The sequence below is a fragment of the Bos grunniens genome, chromosome X (genome assembly GCF_055505025.1).
Source record: "Bos grunniens cultivar Pamir isolate PY7600 chromosome X, Bosgru_T2T1.0, whole genome shotgun sequence".
Classification (NCBI taxonomy): Eukaryota; Metazoa; Chordata; class Mammalia; order Artiodactyla; family Bovidae; genus Bos; species Bos grunniens.
In genome coordinates, this window is record NC_141194.1 from 28,016,365 (window position 1) to 28,032,140 (window position 15,776).

Here is a 15,776-nt window from a genome sequence, read left to right on the forward strand (position 1 = left end):
ACCATGGCCTGTGGTGGGCCTAGGAGGCAAACTCCTCTTCTTCCTCAGGGATCAGGAAACTAGTGGCCTGGGTGGAGAAGCTTTAAGGCAAGTCAGGGAATGTTTCCAGTTGGGGAATATTTCCAGGTTCTTTCCAAGACAGTGAGGACAGCAAAGATCGTGGGAACACAAATACCAGGATGGCCACACAGTATGTTCCCTACTCTCAGCCTAGAAGGCCTCAGGCAGATTTACCAGGCCAAGGGGCCCTTCAGCTCTGACGGAGGAGTAGCAGGAAAGTTAAGGTTTGGTCTGATGGTGAGTTCACATGTCAATAGAAGGGGCAGTCTTGGGCTTGGCTGAGAGTCAAATTTGGGACCCTGATTTGGGCCCCTGAGAGGAACCATCTGTCATTCCCAAGGAGCTTGCCACAGCTTTCATTCTTGTGAGACTATGGGGAGGGGTGGCTAGATAAGGCCACTCTTACTTCCTCCTCCAGGCTCACAGGGAGGTATCGGTCTTACTATGAGGAGACAGGCCTCAGGTCAAGAAGGAAGGGATTCCCCAGGCCCCACCAGAAGTCAAATTGTGAAGCCCGAGTGGAGACTGAGGGGTCTATTCATCCCTGAATAGAAGGAACAAAGAAGAGTCCTGCCCTCCCCTTTGATGTCAGTTCTAGAAAGCTCAGTGGAAGACTGTCAGGCAAGGCTCTCCCTCACGTATTATACCAGGCCTTCTTCTTATACCAGGCCTTCTTCTTCTTGTTGAATTGCTAAGTCATGTCTGACTCTCTTGTGACTCCATGGACTGTAGGCCGCCAGGCTCCTTTGTCCATGGGATATTCCAAGGAAGAATTCGAGCCTGGGTTGCCATTTCCTCCTCCAGGGGAACTTCCTGACCCAGAGACTGAGTCTGCATCTCCTGCAGCTCCTGTATCTCAGCAGATCCTTTCCTGCTGAGCCATCAGGAAAGCCCTATATCAGGCCTAAGGGAGGTGAGATCTTCGTTGCAAAGTATAGTCACCAGTCCTGAGAAGCGAGGGATATGGTTGGTGCCTGCCAGGCACTGTGGCAGATGCTTTACAGTTACCACCACATGCCACCAGTCCTTCCAGACAGGGCTTGTCAAACTCCCTTCACAGTTAAAGAGCACGAGGCGCTCTCAGAGAGTTTAATGAAGTGACAAACTTTTCCATGGCTGTTTAAGTGACAGGGATGGCCATAGGCCCTTGATTTGAGTTGGTCTAAAGCTCACCCTCTCACTCCTGCAAGCCTGATCTGACCTTATGCCCTTAATTCCCTTTTTATTCTCATTACTGTGAAATGTATGAAGCACTAAGAAGAGGGACTCTCAGGTCCAACTATTATATTTTAATACATAGCCAGAGCAATAATAATAATAATGCCAAACTAAATGTGACATATGAAGAGAGGAAAAAAGAGATAGTATTTGCTGACAATAGGATCATCTGTCCATACATATGAGGGTTCAGACATCTTAAAAGATCTGAACGTTTTAACTTTCAGATAAGCTTATAAGATCACATCGGACTCAAGAAAATCATCTCACAGCCATTCCTTTGTATAAAAAATATCTATTAGATCTAAAATATAAAGTTTATTTATTAGAACAGAGATTGCCTGAGAAGTCTGGCTGAAGGAGAGAAGGGACAGGTTACCACGTTTTGTTTCTCTCACAGCTCTCTGCCTGGGCCCCCTTACTTATGCCATGGATTTCCTATCTCTTATCACTTCTAGGGCAGGGATTCCTTCTCTGCAAGGTCCGCAGTAGAGAAAGTACTCAGGGCCTTTCAGGGATGTGGCATTTCCCAAGAAGGCTTTAATCAAAGGGGCAAGGGCCTTTAGGAAGACACCCATGCAACTGGACTGAGGAATGCAACGCCCCAGAATATTAGGTGTAAGAAGGCTTCAGGCAGAACTCTCAAGCTGAACATCTCTTTTCTCTGTTGTCTCAATACAGTTGTCAGGGACGTGAGACCTTTGGTCTAAGGAGGGCAATCTCAGGTCAGAGTAGGAATTGTCAAATATATATGTGAAGCCCCTTAAAAAGAAGTGAAAGAAATAGCCACCCAGAACCACTGGGGTTCTGTAGTGTCCACTTGCTGCTGTCAGCCCTCGGAGGTCCTGAATCCCATCATAGGATGAGGTAGAGAGAGGACTTGAGAGCTGAGAAAGAGAGTGCTACCGCCATGGGTGGGGCATGTTCCAGAACCAAGTCTGCCAGCTCCTCCCACATACTGACATCCAGGGCAGATCCTTCAACTTGAGGTTGAAAAGAGAAGTAAGTATTCCAAGTAATTGAGTGCCAAGGTGGATCTGAAGGGAACACATTTTATGCCTTGTTTTGTCCTTGCTTGACCTCAGTAACTGGGAGATGTATCTTTTTCTGTTTAGGGCTTTCTTTTTGGCACTATTGAAATAGCCTTCTTGTAATTGAAGGTTAATTTGACTTCCGTATTTGTGTTTATGAACAAAATTTATCCCATTTATTTCTGTATTTCAGTATAAGTACAAAAGTTTTTATATTGAGTCAGAAATCCTTGAATCTCCTTTTGTGGTTCAGAACAAGATGACAGGACAAGAGAATTGGGAGTTTTTTGCCAATGATAATGGACAGTGAGTGAAATTGTTCATATTGGGAAATATAAAAACAAAGGTCTTTTCTGTGTGGCATCTGCAGTACAGTGGAACAGGAATTCCCAGCCCCCGTTTCCCCTCAGCAACCCAGATCTTAAAAGTATATAAGTAGCAAAATAACCTTTATAGAAGGTCCAGAGTCCAATTAAGAAATTGCAGTACCACAGGTAAGCATACATCTTAGATCAGCTGCACTTGAAATGGGTAAGAACAACACACACACACACACACACACACGCGCGCACTTATGGATCATGAATAGCACTATTCATCTATGATAAACAGTTTCTATACTAAACTGTTATCTCAACAAATGTGATCACCAATGGTTCACAGCTATTTCTTACTCTGTTTAGTACGATACTCTAAACTTTGAGTAACACAATAGGACTCATGTGAAGTGCCCCTAGTGGTGCTGGAAGTGCTCTCACGAAGCGGAGAGAAGTCATGACATTATACAAAAAAGTTGAGTTGCTCCTTGTATACCGATTTGGATCTGCAGTCGTGGTTGCCACCATTTCAAGATGAATGAATCCAGCATAAGCGCTACTGTAAGAAAAAGAAAAGGAAATTTATGAAGCCATCACTACAGCTACACCAGCAGGTATGAAAAACTTGTGCTTTTTGTGAAATAAGTTTTTATCTTGTATTGAAAATATAGCTTGTATGTGGGTGCAGGATTGCTATAAGCAAGGCCTATCTATAGACTTGAACATGATTGAAGAAAAAGCAAAGTCATTATGACAACCTAAAGGAAAAGTGGATGAAGGATCTAAAACTGGAAAATTTAATGCCAGCAAAGGACGACCTGATAATTTCCGAAAGAGGTTTGACTTCAAAATATCTAAATAATAGGGGAAGCAGCTTTTGCAAACAAGAGGCAACAGGTGGTTTCCCATGTCATTAAGAAAATCACTGGGTATTAATTTTGTATCCTGCAACTTTACCAATTCATTGATGAGTTCCAGTAGTTTTCTCACAGCAACATGAGGCTTTTCTATGTCTAGTATCATGTCATCTGCAAACAGTGCCAGTTTCACTTCTTTTCCAACTTGGATTCCTTTTATTTCTTCTGTTCTCTGATGGCCACGGCTAGGACTTCTGAAATCATGTTGAGTAAAAGTGGAGAAAATGGACATCTTTGAAATTTTCATATTAAGTGAAGTCTGCTGCTGCTGCTCAGTCGCTTCAGTCATGTCCGACTCTGTGCGACCCCATAGACGGCAGCCCACCAGGCTCCCCCGTCCCTGGGATTCTCCAGGCAAGAACACTGGAGTGGGTTGCCATTTCTTTCTCCAATGCATGAAAGTGAAAAGTGAAAGTGAAATCGCTCAGTCGTGTCCGACCCTCAGCGACCCCATGGACTGCAGCCTACCAGGCTTCTCCGTCCATGGGATTTTCCAGGCAAGAGTACTGGAGTGGGGTGCCATCGCCTTCTCCCTAAGTGAAGTCAGAAAAAGACAAATATCACATCACTCAAATGTGGTGTGATAGAATTCTATTACTATACACTGTCCCATCTCTCTCTTGTGAATGGATAAACGGCACATCAGTCTGTCATCACAGGTAAGTGTTTTCTCTTAAAGTAACAATGTTTTCAGTACTTTATTATAAATATGACTGAAATAGTGTAGGACATAAAAAATTTTAGTGATCCATTCATTACTATATATGCTTGGCTACCATGAAGCAATCCTATCAGTTACACTAGGCTACTATAAAGCAATCATATTGCTGCTTCTTCATTATTGATGCTTGAATCATTATACCTGTAACTATGAATTGCTTTTCACATTATTTATTCATTGTTGATATTTAGTGTTTTGCATCTATAGTCTTTGTCATATAAGGCAATAAATATATATGACAATATATATAATATTGTCAATAAGGCAATTGTCTTGACAGACAGTTCTTGCAAATGCATGCTGTAAACTTACAATATTGATAAATACAGTCCTGTGAATATATTTTCTCTTAAGATTTTCTTAATAACATTTTGTTTTCTCTAGCTTACATTATTGTAAGAATACAATAGCTAATACTTATAGCTATGTCAACTAGAAAGAAAGGAATACATCAAGGTTGTGTATTGTCACCCTGCTTATTTAACTTATATGCAGAGTACATCTTGCAAAATGCTTGGCTGGATGAAGCACAAGCTGGAATCAAGATTGCAGGGAGAAATATCAATAACCTCGGATTCGCAGATGATACCATCCTTATGGCAGAAAGCAAAGAAGAACTAAAGAGCCTCGATGAAAGTGAAAAAGAAGAGAAAAAGCTGGCTTAAAACTCAACATTCAAAAACCAAAGATCATGGCATCCGGTCCCATCACTTCATGGCAAATAGATGGAGAAACAATGGAAACGGTGAGAGACTTCATTTTGGAGGGCTCCAAGATCACTGCACATGGTGACTGCATGTGCATGTGCAGTTGCTTTTCACTTGGTATAATGTTTCAGTTATGCAAGATGAACCAATTCCAGAGATCTGCTGGGTAACATTGTGCCTATATTTAACATTACTGTATTGTGTGCCTAAATATTTAAGTGAGTAGATCTGATGTTAAGTGGTTTTACCACATCAATCATTTGAAAAGTTGATTGTCTTGCTCCCTGTCCAGGACAGAGGAAGATGATTAAGTGCAAGCATTTAGAGAACTCTTTTATAATGTTAGTGAGAATGTCAATGGGTGCAACCATCGCGGAAAACAGTATTGAGGTTCCTCAAAAAATTAAAAATTGAATTACCATATGATTCAGCTAGCCCACTTCTGGGTTTTAATCCAAAAAAATTAAAATTAGACTCTCCAAGAGATATTTTCATTCCTGTATTTGTTGCAGGATTATTCACAATAACCAATACAGGGAAGCAGCCTAAATGTCCGTTGATGTATCAATGGATAGATATATGATATATATATATCATGGAGTGTTGTGTGTGTGTGTGTGTGTGTGTGTGTCCTCAGTCACTCAGTTGTGTTTGATTCTTAGAGAGCCCATGGACTGCAGCTCACCAGGCCTCCCTGCCCTTCACTCTCTCCAAGAGTTTTCTCAAACTCATGTCCATTGAGTCAGTGATGCGATCCAACCATCTCGCCTTCTGCTGCCCCTTGTCTTCTGGCCCTCAATCTTTCATTCCTAGCATCAGGGTCTTTTCCACTGAGTCCACTCTTTCCATCAGGTGGCCAAAGTATTGGAGTCAGATTCAGCATCAGTCCTTCCAATACATATTCAGGGTTGATTTCCTTTAGGATGGACTGGCTTGATCTCCTTGCTATCCAAGAGACTCTCAAGAGTCTTCTCCAAGATCACAGTTTGAAAGCATCAGTTCTTCATCACTCAATCTTCTTTATGGTCCAACTCTCACATCCATACATGACTACTGGGAAAACGATAGATTTGACTACAGGGACCTTTGTCGGCAAACTGATATCTCCATTTTTTAATACACTGTCTCGCTTTGGAGCCTTAGTTAAAAGCAGAGCCTTCAGCGAGAGGTCATTTCAAGGGAAGTTGCCTGGTGGGCTAGAGAGACAGTGGGAGTGGTGAGCACGGCCAGATCCTCAGAAGGAGGGCCTGAGAGAATCCACAGTCTCCTGGACTGGTGACTTTTACCCTGGGTTGAGGGAGCCAGAGACCTCTCCTTAAGGACCTACTCGATTATTTTATCTTGTGTGTAACTGGGCAAATTCTAGGCAAGTTCTAGATTTTTTGTTGGTGCTTAAATACGTGGACATATTCATTATTTAGATGAAAGGGTATCTGGGAGGGAAGATCCTGGTCAATGACAAAATTTCTAAGAACTCTGAGTTGTTTCCAATGGGGAAAGATTCTACCTCAAGCACATTCCATGTCATATCCTCTGGTGTGAATGTTATATGATTGTCTTTGCTAGGCAACATTTTAATTCACTGTGATTTTCTTTGTCTTGGAGTTTGGGTAATGTGCTGGAGTTCAGGGGGCTAGTGAAACAGCATGTGAAACAATTGACCAGCTTAAACTGGTTTGACCTTTTTTAATAGATTGTTGATTAATCACACCTTGCATCATTTTACAAAGAAGGAACTACATGTGTCCAAGAAGGAACACATGACCTCAGGATGACCCTGGAGCCAAGCTCTTCAGTCTGCAAAACTCAGAGAAGAGAAATATTGCCCTGGGCCATTTACAAAGTGAGAAGTCCTTCAATGAGGAAAACCTGGCTTCCTGTAACCTGAGTAGCTGAAACAGACTAATTGAAGACTAGCCAATTAGCTTTCAAGTTAGAAATTCCCCTGACCCCCTTAGATTGCACCCAGGCTCCTGGATTGAAGAGAGATTTGATACCTTGCCTCCTGCATTGATTGGCCTTGCAGTAAAGTTCTTTTCTCTGAAGCTCTTGCCATAAGTGTGGACTTCTCTGAGCATCGGGTAGTGAGCCCATGTTCCGTGAGTTTGGGCAGCCTTGTTGAGGTTTAGGACTTGTGACCATCTGCTTGATGCACTGAACCCCCTGGTGGGCCCTCAACACCAACCCTGAGTGGCCACCTATACTGAGTTTGTCTAGAGAGTTGGCTCTCAGGTTCCTGTTTGCTAGCCATGGCACTCTGGGCTCCTCTGGCTTCTGGGGCTCCTTTCACTTTTAAGGAAGGAAACAGCTCCTGGATCAGACATCTTTGGGGTGAGTAAACTTCTTAAAATATGCCTGTAACTAAATGTGCTATATGAAGTTAGAATGTGCCTGTAGTCTAATAATCTCATCAGGACTGCTTGTTAGAGAGGATGAGACAGTTGGATGGCATCACTGACTCAATGGGCATGAGTTTGAGCAAACCCAAGAAGAAAGTGAAGGACAGGGAAGCCCGGTATGCTGCAGTCCATTGGGTTGCACAGAGTCAGACGTGACGAACTGATTGAAGAACACCACCACCACTGTGGGTTAGAGTCCCACCTAGGAGAGTTTCTTCTGTCTGATTAGAATCCTAAGGCTACAGTCGTGGGTTAAAGACCCACCCTAAGAGGACAATGTCAGAGGTTAAAGCTACTGAGGTGCTCAAATGATTGGGTTAGAGGTCTGAACACTGGCTTAAGGTTCCAGGCCTTTGGATTTAATTGCCTATGTTTGTCTGTGTCTGACTGTTTTATGTATTGGGATTGGCTAATGGGTGTTGGCTATGGGATGAATGTGGCGAGACTTTATTCAACCTGTAATTAATGAGGGTCCTCTGAATCGGGAGATAAAACACCTTGCTCCTGGACTGGAAACTTTGCTTTATGGAGGTGATGGGGGTTTTCCCCTTTGCCTAAGGTGACAGCACAGAGGTATTGTTACAGATGGATATTCTTTGAAAAAAAATTATTGGAGATATGTTGATTTACAATCTTGTGTTAGTTTCGGGTGTACAGCAAAGTGATTCAGTTACACATATATTCAATCTTTTCCAGATTCTTTTCCCATATAGGCTATTACAGAATATTGAGTATAGGAGGTCCTGTTCAGTTATCTATTTTCTATATTGGTTGTATGTGTATGTTCACCTCAAGCTTCTAGTGTATCCTTGCCCACAAAGTTCTCCTATGTTAACCATAAATCTGTTTCAAATTGTGCGAGTCTGTTTCTGTTTTGTAAATAAGTCCATTTGTGTTATTTTAAAAAATTAGATTTACTTATGAGCAATATACTATGGTATTTGTCTTTGACTTACTCAGACAATCTCTAGGTCCACCCATGTTGCTGAAAATGGCATTCTTTCATTCTTTCTTATGGCTGAGTATTCTTCCATTGTATTTATGTATCACATCTTTTGCATCTGTTGATGGACCTTTAGGTTGTTTCCATGTCTTGGTTCTTGTAAACAGAGCTGCAAGGAACATGGGGGTGCTTGTTCCTATTCAAATTATGGTTTTCTTTAGATATATGCCCAGGTAGTCTATTTTTTTTAATTTATTGGAGTATAGTTTTACAATGTTGTGTTAGTTTTAGGAATATAGCAAAGTAGTGCTGTTACACACACACACACACACACACACATATATATATATATATATATATTCATTTTCAATTTCTTTTCTCATCTAGGTTATCACAGAATATTGATTAGAGTTCCCTGTGCTATGTAGGAGGTCCTTATTGGTTATATATTTTATATATAGGAGTGTAAGTATGTTGATCCCAAGCTCCTGATTTATCCCTCCCTCACTACATTTCCCCTTTAATAACCATAAGTTCGTTTTCAGGATCTGTAAGTTTTCTGTTTTGTATTATATTCATTTTATCACTTTTTAAAATTAGATTCCACATATGAAGGATATATTTGTCTTTAACTTACTTCACTTAATATGACAGTCCCTAGGTCCATCCATGTTGCTGCAAATGGCATTCTTTCCTATGGCTGAGTAATATTCCTTTGTATTTCTGGACCACATGTTTATCTACTCCTCTGTTGATGGACATTTAGTTTGCTCCCATGTCTTGGGTATTGTAAATATTGCTGCAATTTACACTGGAGTGATTGTTCCATTTTCAAATTATGATTTTTTCAGGATATATGCTCAGGAGTCAGATTGCTGGATATTATGGTAGTATTATTTTTCTATTGTGTCTTATTGAGTATAATTAATTTAAAATGTTGTGTTAGTTTCAGGTGTATAACAGAGTGATTCAGTTATACATACACATATTCACTCATTTTCAGATTCTTTTGTCATACAGATTACTACAGATTATTGAGTAGAGTTCCCTGTGTTATACAGTAGGCGCTTTTGGGTTATTGCTATTATATATACATCTTAGTTGTAGATGTGGGCTTCCCAAGTGGCACAGTGGTGAAGAATCACCTGCCAATGCAGGAGACACAAGAGAAGTGGGTTCAGTCCCTGGGTCAGGAAGATCCCCTAGAGCAGGAAATAGCAACTCACTCCAGTATTCTGACCTGGAAAATTCCATGGATGGAGGGTCCTGGTGGACTACAGTCCATGGAGTCACGAAGAGTCAGACACAACAGTCGTGTATGTTTATCTCAGGCTCCTAAAGTATCCCTCCACCAACATTTCTCCACTGGTAATCATAAGCTTGTTTTTGATATCCATAAGTTGGTTTCTATTTTGTAAATGAGTTTATTTGTGAAGTGAAATGAAAGTCGCTGTCTTATCCAACTCTTTGTAACCCCATGGCCTATACAGTCCATGGAATTCTCCAGGCCAGGATACTGGAGTGGGTAGCCGTTCCCTTCTCCAGGGGGTCTTCCCAACCCAGGGATCAAAGCCAGGTCTCCCACATTGCAGGTAGATTCGTTACTAGCTGAGCCACCAGGGAAGCAAGTTCATTTGTGTCATTTTTTAAAAATTAGATTCCACTTACGAGTGATAACATATGCTATTTGTCTTTCTCTGCCTTATTTTACTTAGTGTGACATTCCCTAGGTCCATCCATGTTGCTGCACATGTCATTAATTAATTCTTTTTATGGGTGAATAATATCCTATTGTATATGTGTACGACATTTACTTTATTCATTCCTCTGTTAAGAGACACTTAGGTTACTTCCATATCTTCGCTGCGATTCATGGGGTCACAAAGAGTCGGACACGACTGAGCAACTGAACTGAACTGATATCTTCGCTAATGTAAATAGTGCTGCAATGAAGATTGAAGTGCATGTATATTTATGAATCATGGTTTTCCCTGGATATGTACCAGGAGTGGGATTGGTAAATCATATGGTAACTCTATTTTTCATTTTTCAAGGAACTTCCATAATGTTCTCCATAGTGACTGTGTCAATTTGCATTCCCACCGAGAGTGCAACAGTGTTCCCTTTTTTCCACACTCCATCATTTGTTGTGTGCAGATTTGGGGATGATGACCATTCTGGCTGGTGTGAGGTGATACCTCATTGTACTTTTCATTTGCATTTTTCTGATACTTAGTGATGTTGAGCATCTTTTCATATGCTTTTTGGTCAGCTGTATATCTTCTTTGAAGGAATGTTTGTTTATACACTCTGCCTACTTTTTTATGGGATTGTTTATTTGACACAGAGGTGCATGAGCTATTTATATATTTTGGAGATAATTGCACTGTTGTTTGCTTTGTTTGCAAATATTTCCTCTGATTCTGTGAGTTGTCTTTTTGTTTTTGGTTTCTTTTGCTGTGTGGAAGCTTTTGACTTTAATTAAAGGTCACCTGTTTGTTTTTCTTTTTATTTTCATTACTCCAGGAGGTGGATCAAAAACCATTTTACTAAAAGAAAAAAAATACTGCTGCAACTTATGTCAAACAGTGTTCTGCCTAGGTTTTCCTCTGAGGGTTTTATAGAATCTGGGTTTACATTTCAGTCTTTGATCCATTTTGAGTTTATTTTTTTGTATGGTATTACAGAATGTTCTAAATTCATTATTTTACATGTAACTGTCCAGTTTTCAAGGCACCACTTATTGAAGAGACTGTCTTTTTTGGTTCGCTAGTATTTTGTTCAGGATTTTTCCATCTGGGTTCTTCAGTGATATTGGCCTGTCATTTTCTTTTCTTTTCTTTTTTTTTGTTTTTGTGCGTGCTTCTCTATCTGGTTTTGCTCTCAGGGTGATGGTGGCCTCATAGAATGAGCTTGGCAGTGTTCCTCCCTCTGTAATTCTTTTTGCAAGAGGTTGATAGAATCTCTAAGTGTTTGTTTGAATTACCCAAGAAGCCCCCTGGTCCTGGACATTTTATTGGAAAATTTTAAATCACTCTTTCAGTACTTGTGATCCATCTACTCACGTTCTCTATTTCTTCCTTGTTTAGTCTTGAAAGGCTGTACCTCTCTAAGAATCTGTGCTTTTCTTCTAGATTGTCCATTTTATTTGCATATAGTTGTTTGTAGTAGTCTCTTATGATACTTGGAGTTCCACATGAGTGTATTCTTAATGAAACCAGTCCTGATTACCTTGTTGTGTGAGTATAAATGTAAGATGAGGGAGTATAAAGCAGGAAAAGTACCCTCGAGCACCACACAGAAGAATGCACCGTAATCCAGCTAAGGAATTTCATGCAATAGGGCACATTCTGGTGTTTCCTCACTAAAAAGTCTAGTCCTATTCTGTATCAGCCAGAATAGCAGGGAGGTAGTACTGAACTACTTTTATATATTTGTGCATGCGTGATGTTAAAAATGAAATTTTACCAGGAAAAATAGCCATTGGTTGTGGTCTTAAAGGCCATGGGCTACACAGAGGCCTTGGAGTGAATGTATTTCCCCTGGAAATTGCCCAGACATCTAGATTTGCTTGTCGGTGATCTCTGCTGGAGGGGTAAAGTATTTAGGTCCTCTACAAGAAAGATTAAACCCCAGCATGCTCAGAAAGGAAATGAGGAAATCAGTGTTTGAATGTGTGTGCTCCTGAATTGCTCTCTGAAAGTCAGCTCTGCCTGAGTCTAAGACAGCTTCCTCTTTCACTTTCTTCAATGGGATGCAATCACACTCTCAGCCTCCTACTCACTAGGTAAGTTTTTCTACGTGGAGACTGAGACAGAGCCTGAACTTCTATAGGACCCTCCTCAGTAGACAAGCATGCCCTCAGCACATGGCCGGGCAGAAATATTAGGAGCCTGTGACCAAATGGGCTCCAGTCTTGGAACTGGTGGGACAGATTCCTTGGAAGCTGGGTAGCACATGTGCCTTTCAAGCTACAGTTTGACAACCACATATAATAATGGAAAACTTTTCAGGGTTCTTTAAGTGAACCCTCAGATCCAAGCTGGCTACCTTGAGACTGTCCATTCTTCTCAGTGGTTTCTCCAGGGAACTCATACAGCCAACGCTTTCCAGAAACCAAACTAGGAGATGGAATTGGGTCCTAAATTAAGGGGCGATGCCTCAAGTTTGCCCATTTTCTCCCTAGAGAGGAACAAAGCGCCCTGAGCCACAGATAGACAAGCCCTGAAGGCTTTCCTACAGCCTGAATGTAGGAATGAATGCAAGGGCTTTCCAGGCAGACATCAAGTTCCTGATAAGAGTGCTGGTTGATGTCGACTTCAATCCATGAAGGCTGGGAAGAGGCAGCAAGCATTGGTTAAACACAGTAGGTCCAGGCTCTGTTTGCTGGCCAAAAGGTAAACTATTTTGAGCACTACAGTGGAAGAAATTGGTCAGTCAACTGCAGAGCTCAGTTTGGGCTGAGGAGTGGCCAGGAAGAGCCAAGACAGATGACCCAATAGTAATAAATTCCATCCAGGCACCAAAACGCCAAACTTCAAGCAATAGCCTGAAAAGAGACATGTGAAGGAAACAAAGCCTCTGATAATCACCTTTCTCAAATACCAATTAATCCAACCTTGTCAGTGCTTATGTAACACTCCAGTCCTGGTGGTACAAAACTCTGGGACCTGGGATTATCATTTTCTACACAATTTGAGACTCATTAACCAAATTGAGGATGATTTCCCACAAGCTTGAAGAATGTACAAAGAGAAATGGGGGGATTGAAACATAAAGCATTGACCAGTTTAAAGTGGTTTTGCCTCCTTAAAACAGGTTGTTGATTAACCAAACCTTGAGTTATTTTTAGAGGCAGGACTATGCATGTGCCAAAAAGGAGCCTACATTTCCAGGATGACTGCAGAACCAAGAGGGTTCAGTCTGTGGAACTCTCAGAGTAGCAATGTTGCCAGGGGAGAACTGTATGAAGTCCTTCAATACAGAAAATCTGGCTTCTAGCAGCATGAATAGCTTATATGAACTAATTCAAGACTAGCCAGTTAGCTTCCAAGTTTGCAGTTTCCCTAAACCCTTTCATTTTACCTCAAACTCTGGATTGAGGAGGCAGATTTGAGAGCCCCACTTCCTGTCTTCTTGCTACTCCACCTTGGATTAAAGTTTGTCTCTCAAAAGCGCATTCCATAGTATTGGCTTCTATGTGCATCAGGCAGTGAGCCCTTGCTGGGGAACACTAGTGACTGATAGGCCTGGAATTAGACCTCTCTGAATTCCTCTAGATCCGACGCTGTTATACTGCTCTTGGCCTAAAGCAGAACTTGTGTCCCTTAACACTCAAATGTATCCTGGGATAAAAGTAAGGACTCTGGATATATTCCAATACACTTCTTCAGGCACAAAGCCTTGAAGGCTACATCAATAAATGACATGAATAAAGAAGAGAAACAGATGATAGGGACAGTAAGATCGTCTCTCTGTGCAGTGTCCAATAACCTCAATCAGAATAGTACAAAACCATCTTGGATGGCTTTTTTCCTTTAGAATTGTACTCATATCTCAGATATGGTGACTTGGGTTCTAGATCACTGCAGTAAAGGTAAAATGGCCATAGACTAAAGCGTTAGGAATTTGGGGGATTCCCAGTGCTTATAAAAGTTGTTAATCCTATTGTACACTTACTAGAAGATGTCTAAAAAATACACATAGCTTAATTTACAAATGTGTTACAATAGTAACAAAGACAACTGATCAGAGCACCATAAGAAATAAAATAAGAAAGAGTTTAATATGTTTAAAGAATTAACAATATGTGGAACAGGGACCCCAAGTGAATACATGATGTTGGGAAAATGATGCCATAGACGTGTTCAATGCATGGTTACCATAAACTTTCAGTTTGTAACGAAACACAGTATTTGTGAAGCATGATTACATGCAGTAGAATGTTTGAAAAGTATGCCTGTCAATCAATTAAAACAATTCATGAAAAGAGACTGACTCTGGCTTTTGAAAAGAATGGAGCAGCATTTTTCTCTGGGAGCACACCTCATTCTGCCCCCTGCCTTCTGTGTTATTTTCCCCATCTCAGGTCAAGTCTGGGACATGAAACTGTAAGGTTTGCATAAGGGACACTGCTCAAGAGTTTGCTGGAATGTGGTGTTCCCCAGGAATCTTTTAATCCAAGAGAGAGACAAAATTTGGGCCCCCATAAGTGGGGTCTGGAGAGAAAACCACCATAAAATACAGGTCATTCAGAGACCTGCCCAAACTTGCTCTCAGGCCAAGAATGCCCAGACAGGACATTCCGTCTTATAAGCTTTGTAGTTCTCTGTGAGGTCAAAGTCTCAGTCTAAGAAGAATGGCCTCAGTTCAGTAGAGGGAGAATCTCAGGTTGGAGGGTCAGGTCCCAGAACTGGCCAGGACCATGGTGAGGTGCCTGAGTGAAGAAAGAAGTATCACTAGACCCACAAATGAGGAGGCTTTACAGACCCCTGCCCCTATTCCTAACCCCAGAGGTTCCAGGCAGAGTTATAGGGATGAGAAGCCTCTTCATTTCTCTCTGATTTCAGCGAGGGAATGGATGGAACCTCAGTTCTGAGGAGGGTGCCCTGATTCCCCACTAGGGACTCTGAGAGGTGAGGGCTTCGTTTGGGGGCAGGAGGACTCAAGTCCGTAGTGCGAAAGGTCCTGGGCTCTGACAGACGGCATGGTGAGGACCCTAAATGATGACCCAGGGACTGCTGAACGCTGAACGACGGGGTCCCCACAGAGCCCCGCCCCTTCCATTATCCCTCAGAGATCGTGCACAGGGCAGCCATAGCCGGAAGTGTCTCTGCAAAACTTCCGTGCTGGTGGCGAAGAGCTCGGACTGATGTTCAGCGTGTTCATGTGGCTAAGAGTGGATTCTCAGGACTGATCTGTAGGCAAGGTAAGGACCTGAATGTGGACTCAAGGGACCATTCCCCCGTCCTGTAACAAAGATAACGCCCAAAGTCTCATCTCTGTGATCGGCAGGGGATAGTTCCTACAATTCTCTTAGGCTGATTTCTTTGGTACATCTTGATCTAACACATTCTGTAAGGTAAGCGATTACTTGATTCTGTAAATGAAGGAAACCTAGGCCCTAACTCCAGTCACTGGGAGATCGCCAAGTGCGAACCAGTCACAGGGCAGTAAAGATGGCGACACAAAGCAGCACCCATGCACTGAACTCCCAGAATTCTCCCCTGCCGAAACTCTAAGAGGTGAAACTTTGTTTGGAGGCTTGTGGACACAGTTCGGGAAAGGGAGGAGTGTCAGATTCTGAGAGATATGAAGATGGGGACTCTGAATGAGGACTGTAGAACACCCCGCCAGTCTTCTTCCCCCCGCCAACCCCACCCCTTCTGTCAGCTATCAGAGATCCTGGGTATCACAGCTTTGAGAGGTGAGGAAGAGAGGGCCCAGTGTTCCTCCAGCAATTC

The 15,776-nt window shown here is 41.9% G+C and overlaps 2 protein-coding genes across 9 annotated transcripts in view; both read left to right on the plus strand.

Annotated features, from left to right (window-relative positions):
- Positions 1 to 15,776, plus strand: part of LOC147340029 (melanoma-associated antigen B4-like) — a 113,033-nt gene that overhangs the window by 79,913 nt on the left and 17,344 nt on the right. For 4 of the 8 annotated variants that reach the window (XM_086388357.1, XM_086388356.1, XM_086388358.1 and 1 more), the window contains exon 1: positions 7,164 to 7,302. The exons of 1 other annotated variant lie outside the window; for it this stretch is intronic. The gene's annotated coding sequence lies outside the window, so the exon portion shown is untranslated. Of the gene's footprint in view, positions 1 to 7,163; positions 7,303 to 15,776 lie in introns of those variants that run through there. 3 more of the 8 variants (XM_086388359.1, XM_086388361.1, XM_086388362.1) reach the window with 2 other exon arrangements.
- The window catches only part of LOC147340033 (melanoma-associated antigen B1-like), a 41,663-nt gene continuing 33,053 nt past the window's right edge, over positions 7,167 to 15,776 (plus strand). Inside the window, exon 1 of the mRNA XM_086388371.1 lies at positions 7,167 to 7,302. The gene's annotated coding sequence lies outside the window, so the exon portion shown is untranslated. The remainder of the gene's footprint in view (positions 7,303 to 15,776) is intronic.